The sequence below is a fragment of the Artemia franciscana genome, chromosome 20 (genome assembly GCF_032884065.1).
Source record: "Artemia franciscana chromosome 20, ASM3288406v1, whole genome shotgun sequence".
NCBI lineage: Eukaryota > Metazoa > Arthropoda > Branchiopoda > Anostraca > Artemiidae > Artemia > Artemia franciscana.
This window is the reverse complement of record NC_088882.1, coordinates 2,298,240-2,312,668: the sequence shown is the minus strand read 5'-3', so window position 1 is coordinate 2,312,668 and position 14,429 is coordinate 2,298,240. Positions and strand designations below refer to the sequence as shown.

Sequence of the window (14,429 nt, the reverse complement as noted above, 5' to 3'; positions counted from 1 at the left end):
AGCGTACTTTACCTTGGAGTTGGCTCTTAGCTTTTCCCTCCTGTTTCCTAAGTCTTTTTTTAAGTTTGTGTTTGTGCTTTCTGTTCAATTTACATGGAATGCTTTTTGTTTTTATGTTTCCAAGGAAATGTGGTTTTTTCTTTAGACTTTTCGCTTCAATAAGAAATGGTTTTAAGGGAGGGGAAGAGCCTTTTCCCCTGTATGATTAAATTTTAGTGGCATGAAATTCAAATAAAAAATCTAGCATTCATTATCTTTGTATAACTGCGGAATTTTTTTTTCATCAAATTAAAGTAGAGCACAGTTTACAGTAAGCATGAGCAAACTTAATTTAATTTTTTAATTTTCCAATTAAAAGTTTGAAAGGTTTAGATTTAAAGAGATGTAATGTTTTGCTGTTAATTGAAAATGTTGTTAATATTGAGCCTTAAATTTTTTTAAGACAGGGGGACTGGGGTTAATCAAGATTTTGTATGGTACCAAGACTTTGCTACCAAAGTAAATTCATGGTTGCAACAGATGTGATCACAAACATTATTTTATCAGATTTTTTTTGCTGTTGCTCCCAATAAATTATGAAATCTATTAATTTTAATCAAACAAATTTACAAATTCAAAAAAATATCTAAGAAATAATAACCTTAATTTTCCTAAAAAAAAAAAAACACTAAAATATGTGGCCGTAAGTATGTAGCTCAAGATAATATCTAATGCCCTTCAAAATCAATTCACCAAATAAAGTACTCATCCTTTCCAGGAAAGTACTAGGAAAAAAGAAATAGATCCCAAGAATATTGGGGCCTGAAATTAGATGTTACTTGAAAGAAACTTTATTAAAACAATAATGAAGGAAAGAGTTTAAAAAATTTATTTGGTTTCGGGGTGAAGGGCCTTGAGATGGAGATCAGCGTAGCTAGTTTGGGCGAAATTAAAAATTAAAAGAGTAAAACTGTACCGTAGCTACTAATAAAAATGCTAAAACTTGCTAAAATATGTTAAAGGTGCTTTGTTAGAAGTGAACAACAATGTGTTAGTGCAACGTTATCAAATAATTGCAATTTTAGTGCAAAATTTCAAGCGTACTTTACCTTGGAGTTGGCTCTTAGCTTTTCCCTCTTGTTTCCTAAGTCTTTTTTTTTAAGTTTCTGTATGTGCTTCCTGTTCAATTTACATGGAATGCTTTTTGTTTTTATGTTTTCAAGGAAATGTGGTTTTTTCATTTTCTTTAGACTTTTTGCTTTAATAAGAAAAGGTTTTAAGGGAGGGGAAGAGCCATTTCCCCTGTATTATTAAATTTTAGTGGCATGAAATTCAAATAAAAAATCTAGCATTCATAACATTTGTATAACTGCGGAATTTTTTTTCATCAAATTAAAGTAGAGAACAGTTTACAGTAAGCATGAGCAAACTAAATAAAATTTTTTAATTTTCCTATTAAAAGTTAGAAAGGTTCAGATTTAAAGATATGTAATGTTTTGCTGTTAAATGAAAATTTTGTTAATATTAAGCCTTAAATTTTTTTAAGACAAGGGGACTGGGATTAATCAAGATTTTGTATGATACCAAGAAAGGGTAAAACCTCCACTGGCTTCAGTTCCTCTTTGCTACCAAAGTAAATTCATGGTTGCAACAGATGTGATCACACACATTATTTTATCAGATTTTTTTGCTTTGGTTCCCAATAAATTATAAAATCTATTAATTTTATTCAAATAAATTTACAAATTCAAAAAAATATCTAAGAAATAATAGCCTTAACCCTTCCTAAAAAAAACTAAAATATGTGGCCGCAAGTATATAGCTCAAGATAATATCTAATGCCCTTCAAAATCAATTCACCAAATAAGAAAGTACTCATCCTTTCCAGGAAATTCCTAGGAAAAAAGAAATAGATCCTAAGAATATCGAGGACTGAAATTAGATGTTACTTGAGGGAAACTTAATTAAAACAATAATGAAGGAAAGAGTTTAAAAAATTTATTTGGTTTCGGGCTGAAGGGCCTTGAGATGAAGATCAGCATAGCTGGTTTGAGCTTTAAAGAGTCTAATGCTGTATCCAATAGCTTTTTCCTTTATTCTTGCTCTCCTTTGTAATTGTATACACCCTTTGATTTGTTCTTGCTTATGGTATTGGTATCAAAGTTCTTATGTTAAGATGCGTTCTGGTACTCATCTTACCAATTGTATTCTAGTAAAAAGAGAGGTTAAACCAGGTTTGGTTAATAGTCCAGCTTTATCTGAACAGCTACTAGAAATATTCTCCCTCCTTATTGTCTGGTTCATTTATATTAGTGATCTCTCTTATTTTTGTTTATAGTTCTGCTAGCTAAAAATCTTGATTCACTTCAAACTGTCGTTAATGTTGTCCATTCTAGTCTGTCAGATATAAATCTTTCCTTAGAGGCTCCTAAATCCAAATTTACTGTATTTAATCCAAAGGCTGGAGTGAGTGAGTGTCTTTTAGTTGGTCCGTTCTCAGTTGCAAGTACAAATACGTTAAGTTATTCACAAGCTATCAAGAAAAACATTCGTAAGACTTATGGCATGCTCACAAAAATGAAAGGCCAGTTTGATAAGAATTGCCCAGAAAGGCTCTACAATGCTGTGCTTTCGCCCCACATATTTTTATTATGTCGGTTTAGAAGTTTCTTAGTAAGGCTGAACCTCCTTTAATCTGGAGACGTTTTTTCAGGTTTTTTGACCTCCCTTTTTGAGTCAGGAATACTTGTATCACTCAGAAATACAGAGTTTTTATATTACTGGGAAAATAGAGGAACTTTGTTAAGGATTCCAAAAGCATAGAGAACGTATCGTGGATTTTCTTCTGAATTGCGTCCGTTTTTAAATTGTATGGGTTTTAATCAGAGGTGTCTCACTTCTCTTTGTAGTAGTTTCTCCTCGTTTTGAGTTTTACTTGCTTATTCTTTGCAATCAGTTTGTTTTGGATTTCATTTATTTATAGTCAGTGATTTATGGTATCTCTAGGCTTAAAAAATTATTTTACTTTATTTTGACTCATATTTAGATTAAATTAGCCCTTTTATATTTCTTTAAAAGTGTTTTTAAAATTAATTATTAAATTAAAAACTGTTGGATTTTTTCAGAAAGCTTTGCTGTTGTTTATTATGTCCCTTTATTAATGTTTTTTTTAGAAGCTGAACAAGCTCTACCTAGTGAGAGTGAGGAGCTCTTTGATATTTCAAACATTTGTTTGACTCCTAAGTTTGAAGCTGTTTCTTTGACTACTTTTCCCAGCAGCACGGGACCATTTAAATTAGAAGCTGACGCCCAAGAATTTGAACCTACCTGTTTTGATAATGAAGGTATGTTTCAAACATTTGGTTTGTAGAATCATCGATATCATGAACATTTCTTAAAAAAAACCAGGTTACATAGACTAAATTTTAGTATTTTAAAATAATCATCCTATGAAACTTTTCTTAAATTTTATTCCAGTATGCAAGCATTTGCTAAACTGGTTTTAAGTTTAATAACAACTTAGAAAGTGATATTTGAAAGATGTAAAAAGATAAAAATCCAGTTAGAAAAAAAAACTATGTTGCCAATTTCAAAGCCAGACCTAGGCACTTCGTTTCTAGCTTTTACATATTGATTATCGTTGTAAGTAACAGTTTCCTAATAAATCAGCTTCGTTTACTACTCTTTCCTCGGGAAAATGGAGGGTTCACCAGTGAATCCATTCAACGTTGAAGGGTCCTAATGACTTTTAATCTATAGTTACTTATTTTGTAGCATCTTTTTAGTTTTTTACTGGGTTTTGCGCCACTTTTCTTGGCGTCGAAGGTTGTGACTGCGTTGTTATTCCAACATAATATTACTTTTTTCTTCGCTTTCATTTTTGACTTTCTCTTAGTTTTTGCTGTTGCTTGTCTTCTAACAGTACAATAATTTGTTTTTCACTCCATTTTTGACATGTTCCTAGACCTGCTTTCTCGTAATTGCTTTTAAATCCCACTGCTGCCTATCTTTTAACGGGATATTTACTAGTTCCCACAGTAGCACTAGGTACGTGATTGACATAACCGAATCAGATTCGCTCTCTGTGGGGAAGTCAGGGGAAGGGTAATTTTGAAAAAAATAGAAAAAAATGAGGTATTTTTTTAACTCGCGAAGAGGTGATCGGATCTTAATGAAATTTCATATTTAGAAAGACCTCGTAACTTAGATCCCTTATTTTAAATCCTGAACGGATCTAGTGTCATTGTGGGGATTGGGGGGACCGGAAATCTTGGAAAAGGCTTAGAGTGGAGAGATCAGGATGAAACTTGGTTGGAAGAATAAGCACAAGTCCAAAATACGAGACTGACATAACCGAACTGGATCTGCTCTCTTTGGGGGAGCTGGGGGTGGGGGGTTTGTAATTCGGAAAAATTGGGAAAAATTAGGTATTTTTAACTTATGAATGGGGGATCAGATCTTAATGATATTTGATATTTAGATTGATCTTGTGCTTCAAAGCTCTTAATTATGATCCCGACCAGATCCCGTGACATTTGGACAATTGGAGGGGGAAACCGGAAATCTCGGAAAACGTGAAAATTTAGGTATCTTTATCTTACGAACGGGTGATCGATTCTTAATGAAACTTGATATACAGAAAGATCTTATGTCTCAGATGTTCCATTTTCAGTTCAAATCGGATCCGGGGACATAGAGGGTTGGAGGTGGGAAACAGAAACCTTGGAAACCGAAAATCTTGGAAAACGCTTACAGAGGAGAGATTGGGATGAATCTTGATGGGAAGAATAAGCATAAGTTCTATATAAGTGATTGACATAATTGAAACGGATCCGCTCGCTCTTTTTGGAGGATTTTTTTTTTTTGGGGGGGGGGGTGTTAATTTGGAAAAATTGAGGTATTTTTAACTTAAGAACAGATGACCGGATCTTGATGAAATTTGATATTTGGAAGGGAATTACATCTCAGAATTCTTATATTAAATCCCGACCAGATCTGGTGATATTTGGGGGAGCTCGAGGGGGAAACCAGAAATCTTGGAAAACGCTTAGAGTGGAGAGATTGGGATGAAACTTGGTGGGTAAAATAAGCAACTGTCGAAGATACGTGATTGTAATAACCGGACTGGATCCGCTTTCTTTGGGGGAGTTAGGGGGTCCAGTGCTTTGGCGAGTTTGATGCTTCTGGACGTGCTAGGACGATGAAAAGTAGTAGGCATGTCAGGGACCTGCACAAATTGACTTGATAAAGTTTTTTCCCCAATTCAACCATCGGGGGGGGGGCGAAGGAAGAGGAGAAATTTGAAAAAATGAGGTACTATTAACTTACGAGTGGGTGATCGGATCTTGATAAATTTAGAAGGACTTCATAACTCAGAGCTCTTATTTTAATTCCCAACCGGCATTAAGCCTCTGATTTTCCTTTCATATCTGTCTATTCATTCTTAAAATTTTGCTGGATCTCAAGCCATATGAGCTCTTGGCTCTTGGCTCTTCCGACCTCGTCACAAGTGCCATATGAGCTCTTAGCTCTTGTTGACTCTGTTGCTAGAGATTGAAAAAATTGAATGAATGATGTAGTTATAGAGTTCAAATTTACAATATGTCTAATATTTTATTCTCAGAAGGATAATGAAGAACCTATTCATTATCCTAGTTATTCCTGGATTTTTGATAAAAAAGAATATTTACATCAAACAAAGCACGCTAAATAGTAACGACAGGAATATACACACATTTGTCATAGAGAATACTCTCAGATTAGGCTTACAATTTGAAATAGTCGATGGAATTGATTATCGAATGACAAGATTACCAAATTATGTGAGAGGTACTTATAAACAAATACTGGAATTTGTAAAAAAAAAAATTGCAATAACATAAAAAATAAGGATAATAAATGTTTTTTTTAATATCTAAGAATAGCAAAAAGAAAGGCTGAATATAAAACTGATTATTCGTTCTATTTAGAATTGCTTGCTATGTATAAATTAAGTGAATTGGTTCATGAAGAAATAATTAAACGAAAAAATGATTTATGCAAAACATTACAGTTTTTTCCTCGTGAAAAATATATGTAATAAGTAAAATTAAATGGTTATAAATATTGCATGGAGTCTGTTAAGTTTAAGACGTAAATAAATTTTTTTTACTTTCCACCCGCTCTTCGTAATATATATTTCCTTAGTAAAAAAAAAATAAGCATAAAATAAAGCTAACAGCCTCTTTGTATTTAAATTAGCCGACAAGTTAATATATCGTCTCCAGAACCAAGTAGAAACTTGTCACGGGTACTCATTATGGCTTCTATTGCAATAATTAATAATTGTCTTGTAACTTTTGATGGGTTAAGTCAAAATTAAGAAATTATACATATTCAAAATCATCATTAAAGAAGATTCGTTTGATATGTATATTGAATAAATTAAATCATCCTGGCCCCAAAAAAATATAATGCGAAAATTAATAGACTAGTATCTTTTCACTGTTCGAACAAAGATGGTGTATGTAGAATGCTTCTCTGTAAAAAAAAAAAAAAAAATGCGAAATCCCTCTCCCATGCTGTTATCCATTTTTTAAAATAAATTCTTTGCGTTTTTTCAATAGATAAATTGATAGAATATACATAAACCAAAAATTCAAGAAACATTAATTTTTTTTCAATTTTTGGCTAAACCCTTACCCCAGGCCGTTATCCATTTTTTTGTGTTGGTGATCTCACTATCCCGCTGTTTTTTTTGTTTGTTTTTTTTGTTTGGAGGGAAGCTGGCAGCGTCTTACAACTCGATTTGGGCCCCCTGGTCTGATTGTGTTGACATTGTCAGTTGCTACACAAGGTAACAGTAAGAGTGGAATTGTTGGTTCGCAACCGATGGTCAGTGGACCACTTAACCAACTTGGCCATCTATGACCTGCAGAGAAACTTTATTTATTCTTTTTGTGTTTCATTTGACTGGCTTCTGGTGATGTTTCAGTTGATTCGTGTTTGGATATCCAGAACTCCGAATTACAGAATCTCCTGGGAATAAACCCAGAGATAATTAAAAGAAAGATTAATTTTGAATTGAAATTTTGTTTAATAGAATTAGTAACTAATAAATGGAGAACCTTTTCAGCGAAATGAAAATGGAAAATAAATATAATCGAACTATTAGGAAAGAAGATTTAGACATTGGAACGGAATACACAATTACAGGAATGAAATGTGTTACAACTAAATATGGGATTAAACTCGTTATTACACTTCGTTATTCATTATTACATTTTAAAGCAGCTGATCTTGAAAAGAAATTCAAAATTTAGATAAAGGTATGTTTTAAAGGTTATGGAAAGACAAAATAAAGATAAAATAATTATTTAGATTTTGATATCAAACTTTCCACCAAATATTAACATTTTATTGGTAGAATACGAAAAATGGAATATATTCAAACTGTTATTTCACAAGACCTGTTGCGATCTTAAAGCTCAGGATGGACAATTATAAAAAGGTCAGAAATTTTAATTGAAATGGTGTGAATTCAATTGATGGGGTGATCTAGAACCCATGTTTACATTGTGAAAAAGTATAAAAATAAGACCAAATTTGATTCCCAAGGACCTGTTTTCATGTTGAATTTAGGAGTAGAAAGTGTTCAAAATGTGCAATAATTAATATTAAAATGATGTAAAATGGACTGAAACTGATGTAAATTGAATGGATGCTTTACGTGATCCAGAAACCCGATTTACTATACTACTCTCCTTGAAGTGCAATTTAATATAAAGGGTTTAGACCAGAAAGTGTTATACTATAGTTATTTGCCTTGGTGTTTCTTACTCTGTTTTTGGTTTTCATATCAGTCTTATTTGTATATTAATTTATCCCCCCTGAGAATTCAACGTTTACAGATTTCGAATTTGCTATTGTCATCGTTGCCTTTGCAAGGTTGTCAATTCAGTTTTATTTTGGGCGAATTATAAATTTAAGAAAAAAAGTTGTTGGTGTAAGGATGCCAATTTAATTTTATTTTGGGCGAATTACAAATTTCAGCCAAAAGTTGGTGAATAATTCACTAAAACTAGTATCGATTCACTGACTAAGCAAGTGGAAGATGGATTTCCTGCCGCAAGCGCCGGTGTACCTACCGGTATTAAGATCCATTATTCTTTAGGGATCAGGTGAGCGGGGATCAACGCTTCCCTTGCTGAGTAACCTTGGAAGGTGCTGCGTTCACCTCCAGAACCAACCCAAAAGCACCAAAAAGCCCCCGAAATCACGACGATTTGATTCGAAAAAGCCATATTACACAAGACCACTTCATTTTGCTTGGTATCAGCACAACCTATCTTTGTTAAACTGGTTAAAACCTATCTACCCACAAGCCCACCAAATGGCATTGCCTGCTTGACGAAAGAGTCTGAACGTAGACGGCGAGGGAAAAAAAGAAGAAGAACAGGTTGAAGCCTCATGGAGGCAAGATACGTAACGGCAAGATACTAACGGTAGTTGAATCAACTCCGTACGAGATTCCACCTCTGCTTTTACCATGGTGTGAAGAACCAGTCATAATAACTGCTTCCAACCCACCTTACCTGAAACCTGGAGTGTTTACAGCAAATATGTGATGTCCTAATAACTTTCTATGTAACACAAGGTCTCTAAACAACAAGGTAGAAGAGCTTGAAGTTATTATCAAACAGTTCATTTGATCAAACAGTCCCGGCTCAATAGTAACCGAAACTATAAAAAATGGAATTTTGATACCAATAGTTACATCAAAAGAATCGCATTTGAATGCTGACTTTAAATATATAAGTTTCATCAAGATCAGTTATACTCATCAAAAGTTACGAGCCTGAGAAAATTTGCCTCTTTTTAGAAAATAGGGGGAAACGCCCCTTAAAAGTCATACAATCTTAACGAAAATCACACCATCAGATTCAGCGTATCAGAGAACCATATTGTAGAACTTTCAAGCTCCTATCTACAAAAATGTGGAATTTCGCATTTTTTGCCAGAAGACAAATCACGGATGCGTGTTTATTTGTTTTTTTTTCCCCCAGGGTGATCGTATCGACTGAGTGGTCCTAGAATGTTGCGAGAGGACTCATTCTAACGGAAATTAAAAGTTCTAGTGTTCTTTTTAAGTGACAAATAAATAAATTTGAGGGCACCTAGGCCCCCTCCCACGCTCATTTTTTCCCAAAAGTCACCAGATCAAAATTCTGAGATATTCATTTTATTCACCATAGTCGAAAAACCTAATAACTATGTCTTTGGGGACGACTTACTCCCCTGCAGTCCCCGTGGGAGGGGCTGCAAGTTATAAACTTTGACCTGTGTTTATATATAGTAATGGTTACTGGGAAGGGTACAGAGGTTTTCAGGGGGATTTTTTCTGTTTAGGGGGAGATTTGAGGGGGGGGTTACGTGGGAGGATATTTCAATGGAGAAACTCGTCATGGGGAAGAGAATTTCAATAAAGGGGGAGCAGGACTTTCTAGCATTATTTGAAAAAAGACAATGAAAAATAATTATGACAAGTTTTTTCTACTGAAAGTAAGGAGCAGGATTAAAACTTAAAACGAACAAAAATTATTACGCATATGAGGGGCTTACCTCCTCGTTATACCTCACTCTTTACGCCAAAGTATTTTTAGTAATTTCAACTATTTATTCTACGGCCTTTGTGATTTAGAGCTCATCCTTAAGGAATTGAGACAAAATTTAAGCTTTAGGCTAAAGAGCGGAGTATCGACGAGGGTTGAACCCCCTCATACACGCAATAAAAACATACAAATATAGAAGTTCGTTACGTAAATTAATTCGTAAGTTAAGTATATTTTTTACCAATGAAAACGTTTGTAAAAAATTAAAAGTTGTAGTTGCTGTTTTAAGTAATCAAAAAATTGGATGGCGACTAGGCCTCCTCCCTTGCTCCTTTTTTTCAAAATCTTCCGATTAATTAATATGCAAATTTCGTTTTAATTATTTATGTGCGGAGAGCCAAGATCAAAACATGCATTAATTCAAAAATGTGAAGAAATTAAATTAAAAGAAACAAGTTTTTTTTAAATGAAAGTAAGGAGCAACATTAAAACTTAAAACTGACAGAAATTACTCCGTATATGAAAGGGGCTTTTCCTCCTCAACGCCCCGCTCTTTACGCTAAAGTTTCTTACTGTTTTAAAAATAGAGTTAAGAGAAAGAGTCAAACTTTAGCGTAAAGAGCGGGGCGTTGAGGAGGGAAAGCCCCTTTCATATGCGGAGTAATTTCTGTTTGTTTTAAGTTTTAATGTTGCTCCTTACGTTCATTTAAAAAAAACTTGTTTTTTTATTTTCAAACAGAAAAGCTACTCAATTGTAGCTGTTGTTAAATGACGGGACATTACTGCAATTATGTATTAAGTGCAATTTATGTATGTAAAGAGGGTTTAAATAAATTTTATTTATTATTTTGACTCAAAGTAATTTGAATGGATCATTCAAGTGGTCCAGAAACTTCGTTTACTATACTACTCTCCTTTAAGTGCAATTTATGTATGTAAAGAGGGTTTAAATAAATTTTATTTATCATATATATATATATATATATATATATATATATATATATATATATATATATATATATATATATATATATATATATATATATATATATATATATATATATATATATATATGATGACATTGTTGCCCTGGTTATTGTAAAATATAAATTGTAGAATATTGCCTCAAATTTTGAGTCAAAGATATTTTGACTCAAAGTAATTTGAATGGACCATTCAAGTGGTCCAGAAACTTCGTTTAATATACAACTCTCCTTTAAGCGCAATTTATGTATGTAAAGAGGGTTTAAATAAATTATTATTTATTATATACATATATAAGACAGAAAGCGGTGTTATGAAATATCATGAGCATTTCCTCACTAAAACAGTTGGGGTAAGCAACCGCTACAAGCTTCAACGCAGTACTAACATTTATTACGCAGTAATATATAATTTATACGTGGTTTCCTACCTGAAAAAATTAGCAAACAAATATTAACTCTTGGGAGTTGCTCTGCTCTGAACAAATAATAATAATAATAATAATTTATTTGTGACCCACTTGAAACAGCGGAGCATAAAAACAAAGACACAGAAAAAAAAACAACTTCCGATAACACATTAAATTACTGTAGAAAACATTTTAAAAGATCATGAAAAGGGCTAATAGTAAAATGTATCGAGTCGTATAGTTTCTGGTGTAGCACTTTAAGTTTATTTAATAAATCTGGAGCCCCAAAATTTGTTACCATATCACTGTTCTTGTACCAGGGAGGAAGATACAAGAAAAAGGGAGGAAACGAAAATAAGATGACTTGAGAGCCTTCAAATCTGTTCTTTTTAAAACAGGATACAATCCAGAAAGATATAAAACCGAGTGATCACAAAAGCAAGAATGAATCTGTGAAAGGGCTTTGCGGTTGTATTTCCCCCTGTTCGCAACAATTTTAGAATAACCCACTTGAAGTTTGACCTTAGCATCAGAAACAATTTTATTACGAAAAGAGACTAAATTGCTAGTAAGGGTAATGCCCAACCACCTTAAAGAAGTCACGCACGGAACGCTAAATTCAGAACAATTAAGTCTAGAAGATTGGTTAGGAGAAGGACCAAAATGAAGGAATTCACATTTATCATGGTTAAGGGTTAGACATACATTCGAGAAAGCAGTAGAGATAGAACGAACAGAAGCCAAAAGCCCAGATTTAGTTTTACTAATGAGAAGAATATCGTCTGCATAAGCAAGATATGAGACATTTGAACTACCTAAAAGGTAAGTTGTTGGAAGGCTATTTAAAATATCAGCAATACAAATTTTGAAAATTGATGGAGATAAAACTCCACCTTGTCTCACACCTTGTCTTACGGAGATCTTTAACATAGAAGGATCAGAAGGAGAAGATTTAACATGAAGGAAAGAATGACCATACCAAAATTTTAATAAAGAAACAATAGAAACATTCACTCCACATTTAAGCAAAGAAAACAGGGCTTGGGAGTGAACTACAGAATCAAAAGCCTTAGATAGATCTAAAGAACAAAAATAAAGATCATAGCCCTTCCCGGAAAAGAAAGCAGAGTAGGAGGAACTTTATGGGCATGCTGACATCCAAGACCACGCTGAAAACTAAACTGGGTAACTCCAAAATTTATATTATCTGTTATAGAAGGGAGAAGTAAATACTCAAGGACTTTGTTTATGGTACAAGAAACAGTGATAGGACGATAAAATGAACATGAAAATGGATCTTTCCCCCTTTTTAAAATAGAAGTAACTGTGCCACACAAAAAACTGTCCGGCACGACAGAACAACACAAACACATTTGAAAAAGTAGTTGTAAATGCGATATTAAAGGGGGGCAATCAGGTTTTAAATGATTCACTGATATTCCATCGGTGTCAACTGACTTAGACTTAAGCCTTTTAATAGCCAGGTAAATTGAATCAGAGGATATCGGCAATATATCCTGCTGAGATAGAGCAGACGGTAGCATACGTTTCAAAACAGCTGAAAAACGTGAATGAACTGCATAATTAATCCGGGAAAAAATAGCTGTATAATGTGATTCCCAAGCTGACTTAGATATATAATTGCCAGGACAATCACTAATAATTTTACTAGAATTTAAAACATTCTTCCAATCACTTGGATTTGATGGAAAATCAAGACCCCGATATCGGACTGCACGAAGGTATTTCGTATAAGCAGATTTAGTGCGATTTTTAATACTGAAAACAATACCAGAAGCAGGCCTTCCACATTCTGACCATATACGCAATCATAACTTTGCACGGTTCTTAATCGACTTCAACTCTGAATCATTATTCCACACATGTTGACGAGTCCCTAACCTAACTCGTCCACAAGGGACAGCACAAGACTCAGCGTTTTTCAAACACGAAATAATTTGAGAATAGTACAGGTTAATATCGGCAACCACATTTTTCACAGGCACCTGCGTCTGGAGCAAATGAAACGGAATACGAATAGAACTAAGTAGTGTAGCAAGCGTCACACTGTAAAGGACAATATTTGCACGATTCCAATTATACTTGTCGAAACACCGTGAGGGCTTAGGAATAGAGGAATATACAGGAACATCAGATAGGGAAAACGTAAATGACATCGGCATATGATCAATGTCTTGTTCATCCGTAAAGACATGCACTTCAGAAATACTGAGATTTGGCGAAGAGATTACATGGTCAATATTTGATACACTTCCTGAATGATGAATGTAAGTATAGGACTGATCCTTTGGCACAATTTTATAATCAGGAACTAAATCTAACAAGCAGTCAGTTCTGGCCGAGTTATCTAAAATATTGCAGTTTAAGTCACCAACAATCAGATATGCAAGTACGGAATGAGCGAATTGCTTCACAGTTGAGCATAACGAGGAGCAAGCTTAAGCGAACCGTGTCATAAAATCAATTCCACGTGCATTATGTGGCAAATAATTGTTAATTATAACAGTATTGCCTAACTGGATGGCAAGAAAATGATCATTCGAGCATAACCAAGTGGGATTTAGACCACTTAGACTCCGCTTCACAAAACATGCACGGCCTCCAGATTGCCTGCCAAAAGCTCTGCGGGAATTTACAAGAAATAACTGATGTGATGTACTTCGTTGTAGGAAACTGGAATTGGTGGAAGAGAGCAGGTGTTCTTGTAAGCAGACTGTATCGTAATCATTTATGAACTCGTCGATCACAGAGGCTTTATCCTTAGTGCCATTAATATTAAAAGAGAGTAGGGATATCGAGCGAGCCATCACTTGGCAGCAGAAATCACTTTTTTAAGGACTTGACATTTTAGGCTAAACGACACATGCGGACCACCACAATTCGCACATTTCGCAGGGAGTTTACAGGGAGAGTCTTTCGTAGAGGCATGAGGCCCTGAGCAGATTGCACACTTTGGATTTCAACTGGAACAGGCGGACTGGATATGGCTGGGGGATCTACACTTGTGACAGCATCTATGTGGGGTGAGAAACTCGAATAAGTTCATAACCGATTTTTAGTCTTGTTTTTAGCAGCCGAGCCTTTGACAATAGATCTGTAAACTCAATCTTGACAACTATAGAGGCACCAAGACGACTAGCCGATGCTATGCCTGGCTCACGGCAGAATTGGTCAACAACAAAGTCAAGAAGAATTCCTTTAGCAATTCCAAGTATTTTTTGTGTGACAAACTTAGACGCACAAGATGCTACCGTATTTTTAATCGAATAGCAAAAGTCATTCACTGCAGATTTGTCTATATGAACAATCAGTTGGTCTTTTTTTGCTTTTATACTACTAACACATTCATGACCAGTAAATTTATTTCTTTTGAGTGGATTGTCAAGCGAAGCAGGGATCTTTGAAACCACAATGGTCGCCAGGACATTTGGTTCAATAAGTTAAGG

The 14,429-nt window shown here is 34.3% G+C and overlaps 1 protein-coding gene across 4 annotated transcripts in view; it reads left to right on the top strand.

Moving 5' to 3' along the window:
- Positions 1–14,429, top strand: part of LOC136040266 (zinc finger protein 287-like) — a 107,323-nt gene that overhangs the window by 16,357 nt on the left and 76,537 nt on the right. For all 4 annotated transcript variants that reach the window (XM_065724499.1, XM_065724503.1, XM_065724495.1 and 1 more), the window contains one exon: positions 3,153–3,323. The gene's annotated coding sequence lies outside the window, so the exon portion shown is untranslated. The remainder of the gene's footprint in view (positions 1–3,152; positions 3,324–14,429) is intronic.